The sequence below is a fragment of the Chaetura pelagica genome, unplaced genomic scaffold, assembly GCF_000747805.2.
Source record: "Chaetura pelagica isolate M959 unplaced genomic scaffold, ChaPel_1.0 scaffold156, whole genome shotgun sequence".
NCBI lineage: Eukaryota > Metazoa > Chordata > Aves > Apodiformes > Apodidae > Chaetura > Chaetura pelagica.
In genome coordinates this window covers 194,301-199,621 of record NW_009953694.1, presented here as the reverse complement: position 1 = coordinate 199,621, position 5,321 = coordinate 194,301, and positions in this window count along the sequence as shown.

Below are 5,321 nucleotides of genomic sequence, written 5' to 3'. Positions count from 1 at the left end.
GGGGGGGGGTGGGAAACAACAACAAAAACACACACACAACCACCACATTCATGTTTCTATCATAAACTTTGCCCTGCTTTCAAGATTGTTGTGAGGTTTTATTATTGCATGCAAAAAAACCTGTCCCATGCTTTGCAGAAGCTAGGCTTTTAAGTATGATTCACTTTTACTATCTTCAACAGGTGGAAAATAGTCATAAAATCAGGAAGCACATTAATTGAAGTTTATTGGGATCACCTGCCTATAAAATCACCACCTGAGACATCAGGGCACGGATAGGTGAGAAAATCAAACTTCATGTAATTCCAATCTAAGATAATTAATTGAGGGTTAATTGCTAGGGAGTGGCTCAGAAGTCCTGCTCTTCATTTATGCTATTTAAGGGGCTGGATAAGGTGCTTTCAGGTGGGTTGCTAGGAAGGATGAGTCTGAAAAAAAAAAAAAAAGGACAGGAAACTATGATATCCTTTGCTACTGAAGCCTAGTGCATTTCTCTATAGAGTAGTTACTGTTAGAGATCTAACTCTCCTTTTTAAGTGTCCTATTCTGAGAAGCTTCTTACTTACAGAAATATTTATCTGATGTTCTGGAAGCTTCAAGGTATGTCTTTAGCTACAAAGGAAAATTTCCTGCCCTTACTTGGAGGGAGGATTGGGTGATTGCTGTGCTGTTGTGAACTGCTAAAAGTTTTATGCTAGTTCCTTACAAAGGAGAGTAGCCCAAGCTAATGTAGTTGTGGGGAATCTTGGTCTTGGGTAGCCCATGCAAAATGGTTAATTTTTTTCTCCGTTCATCACAGGAAAATGTATCAAAGCACAGCATGCTTAGTGACTTGTCAGGCTGGGATAAAGGAAAGAGACTTCAAGCATGGCAGGTGTTGAGATTGCAGTGGTCAGCCTGATGTCACAACTGCATAGCAGTGGAATATGGGACTGTAAAAGCTGAATCACAGCTGTCTGCTACAGTAACAAGTAAACTCTTTTACTGACTAACTAGGTTTTATTCTTAAAGGTAATACAGTGAGGAGGTACCTCAATGAAAACTTTCAGTTTTCAAGCCCTGTATTACCTTGTTTCCATGCTAACATTGCCTCTTGCAGAACTTCTTATTCTTTCTCTCTAATCTGCCTGATGCAGGTACAAATGACAACAGCAGCTTGAAAAATTAAGCTTGTTTAGTCATTTTTTTTATATATAGATTGGCTGTTTTTCTGATCCTAGTAATCTCATTTTGCAGTTTGTCCTGGTTTCTGTAGATCTCTCCCCAGTATGGCTTGTTTTCTGCCCAAGGTCTTGCACAATGGCACTTATTTGGGTATTGCAATTATGTGCTCTATGCATCTTCAGTTTGAATTTGCACTTCTCATAGCTGCCATGTGCTATGAGCTCACTGTTCTGGTGGAAGGGCAACATTACATCGTCACCTCGCAGCGCATGCAACCAGTGGGTCCTTCCAAGGACACAAGTATCCTTAAAACAGAGCATCAGGAGATGGACTCAGACATCTACCTTGGGGTTGCGAAGAGCAGCACTTCAATGTGCCTTGTGCACCTGCATTATAAATATCCCTGAGTCCATGCAGGGATCAGATTCTGCTCCTCAGAGTTATGGTACATAGCTTAAAGACTCTGCATCTGTCTAATATTGAATAAGCAGAAGTTGCAGCATCTCTATAGTATTGAAGTGCTGAGACATGACAAGGCAGGACAACTAGGAGAGATGTAGAGAGTTGTTATACATTCTTCTCAAATAATTTTTTGTGGTGGATTTTGCCAGTTTTTATGCTTAATGATAATGTACAAGCTCACAGCTGCTTACATATATATTCACGTAATTTCTATCAGCTGACACTTCTGAGCATTTGAGCTTCATGTTGACTCACTGTTTCTGCTAATTTTTCACTAAAAGGCAAAAAACCCAAATGACTAAATATGTCTGTTCAGTTGGTTTATCCAGCTCTCATTACTTAATGACAGTTACTCAACATCATCTCTACAGTGTTGTGTAGAAAAAAATAAAAATTGTGCTGTCATACTCTACTGTGATCCAGAGAGGGAGTGAGCTGCCTGAATGCAATTATGCAAGCTGGAATATGAACAGCATCCAAAACACACAGTAACAAATCCCTGTGGCACAGTAGCACTCAAAAACCATGCGGTACATTTGCAGTAAATGCAGAGGGTCAGGATTTTGTCTTTACAATGCATTGGAAAAATGGCCTTGCTACTTCTTTCTCATCAGTACATATACTAGATCTGGCTTCTTGTGCTGCACTTTAATGTAAGCTGAGAAAAGTCAATGGTGTCAATACAGGAATAAGATTTTTTAAAAAACTTAAAAGACAGAAGTTCAACATGGGGTACTTTTCCTCAATTTATTAGAAGTCTCAAAGCTTTGTTAGAAGATTCTAGAAAATGTAATTTTGGTACCCTTTTAATCACTTACAGTACTTGTAAATACTAGAACAACTCTGCTAAGAGTAAAAATATTTCATCTAAATTACATGTTAAGTATCTTCTGTCTTATCATAACATTGTCTTCATTGTCAGTATGGTGCAAAATTTCATTTTTCTGCTCTGAAAGACTGTTTAGTTCTACTGATCACTGTTCAACAGATGTAGCATTTCACCCAAGAGCTGGTTGTGTTTCAATTCTGGATAAAGTGGTTCCTGTAAATAAGGCTTGCAAAATGCTTTCTGCCTGAATGAAACTATGGGCCAGTTTTTATTACATACTATTATTATAATTATAGGATCTTCTGCTTAATCAGGATGTGCTTAATTAGGATAGCCATTTAATTGGGACATCTCCCAAGGAACCAATTTAACTTAATGTTATTAGTACTATCTAATCAGGGCAGCTTAGCAAAAAAATTGCTTTTAAAAAATAAGACCCCAGCAGAGGAAAAGATAAGCTGATGTTTTGCTGGTCTGATGCATCCTATTCCCTAAAGGTTTGGATGGAAGCATGGCTCAAGCAGCTGCAGGGATGATCTCCTTGAAGTCACCAGAGAAAAGCATGATCCCTCACTTCCAAAAGTACTAGTCATGACCTTCACTTCTGCTGTTGGCTCGCATGTTTTTACACCAGAACATTCTGGAAAATGAGGCCAATAAATTTAATATAGTGCCAAAGAGGTGAAAAAAATTCTCCAACAAATATAAATAGCAAAGCAGAAAATACCACCACATTTTAATCATGAAAGTATTTGCAAGGATATGAAATAGAGCAACAAGTAACAGGCTCTAAAAGGAGAGTTGTTCAAATGCAGGGACTCTCAATGAAACTGTCACAGAGCTGCTATTCACATTTTAGCAAAAAATTATTTGTTTCATTTTAGGCTTTGAAGTGAATGTCTTTGTGGTTATACATTCAATGTTGGCCAATGAGATAACACCACCAAACAAAAGCTGCTGTTCTAAGAAGACATAGAATCATGCAAGTTAGGCCAAAATTTCAACAAGAAGTTCAAAGACACTGTTCTCTATGATCAGGGTTAAGACTCCATCTGAGCCTGTGAGCAAACAAAACCTTAGATGGGCAATGTGAACCTGCAGCTGAATTCCAAATACTAGTGAGAAACTTGGAATAAAAGAAAAAAGTTATGGACAGTGTTCCACTTGATGTAAGTCAGTGACGTTCCATTGCAACTGCTTTTCATGTGATAAAGATTATATCTTAAGATAGCGAGATGAAGCAGTGATGCATTTCCTTGTGCAAGGTGGAAGCACTGGAACAGGGTTTTCCAGAGCATTGTGGGATCTTCATCCATGAAGTCTTTAAAAACCCATCTGGACATGGTCCTGCAATATCTTATGGTGGCCCTGCTCAGGCTGAGGGGTTGGACAAGATGACCTCAAGAGGTTTCTTCTAATCTCAGCTGCTCTGAGATTTTGGGAAGGTTCTGTACACACTCCCCTCAATATGGGTGAATGGACAAGTCCAGGGACTGAGGGTTTAGTTAGGCATAACACTGACTTTGGTGAAGCTAGCTTCAGAAATCCCAGTCCCCAGCATTCCCTCTACTCTGCCTTTTCCCATGCTGCAAGTTCATTATCTCTTTATTTGTGGTGATAAACAAAAGTTTACAGGGCCATAATATTAACTGAATCAATGATAAGACAAAGGGTAAAAATAGCAAGATTTCTTTTTTTCTTTGAATGTTTATTTTTTGAGTTATTTTTAAATGCAGGTCAGTTAAGCTATCCAGTTCCCAGCTCTGCTGGGATGTGCTGTCACAGCACATGGTATGATGAACAAATGGATGGGGAGAAAGCTGGGAAGAGATGCCTGGATCCAACATATTGTTTAATTGTACACTGACTTACACTGCCTCTCAATGAAGCAGGAATAGCTCTTACCTGATGTTAGTTAATTTCAGAAGTCATATTTCTGTCTTCTACTGACTGTACCTCTTGGGTGCTCTTCATATGGGGATAGGTAGAACAAACAAAACCAGGTATGCTTTCTTTAGGTGCAGTTGAGGAGGTCTAATAGAAACCAAATAAGAATTAAAATTGCATGAAAGTCTGTCCAGCAAGTTCTGCACAGGTACCTATTCCTCAGGGGTAGATGGTCATTAGTACTACAGATAATGCAACAAGTGAACTCATTCAAACTAAGTTAATTATAAAATCAAGTGGCTCCCCAAGAAGGGGAATTGTTCTAATTGTGTGACTGATAATCCTTATTCAGGTCACCTTGTACAGCTCCATCTCCTTTTCAGTGCTTTCAGTCCCTGAGGCTATGCTGGTTTGAAGATGCTGGGGCTCAGAGGTTCATGTACTCTGCTAAGGCAGAGTGGATTATTGATTAGTGTGGTGGTGTAGGACTGGATTCAACGCCTGCTCAGTTACTAACTCCTTGCATAAGTTCAGCATGTTACCTGAATTTACTATTAGATTTAACTGGAGCTTAAGCACCTCAAAACTCTTCCTAAATTTAGACTTCTGTATTGTGCCACTTCCCTGGTACTATTGAAATCCTGCTGTGGTCATGTCCAGAATCCTCTTGGTCACCCGTGAGCAGTTCACCTTCCCAGCCCCTGCAGCTGCCTGCAGAGCAGGTGCTGCCCAGCCTGTGTTTCCCAAAAGGCCTGTGCCATTGGATATGTATCAGAAGATCAGGCAAGGCAATACCCTTTCCCTTAACTTCCATATGACTGCTGAGTAGCTGATGTGCAGGCAGTACATGTGTGACCCTTCATTGCCTGCATATCTATGGTAGCAGTGAATTGTATTTGTAGCACAGGTAGATGAGCAAAATGATCTGCTTGTGTCCTTGTAGCTCTGAAAAGAGAAAGGTAAGGGGTAAACCTACTTA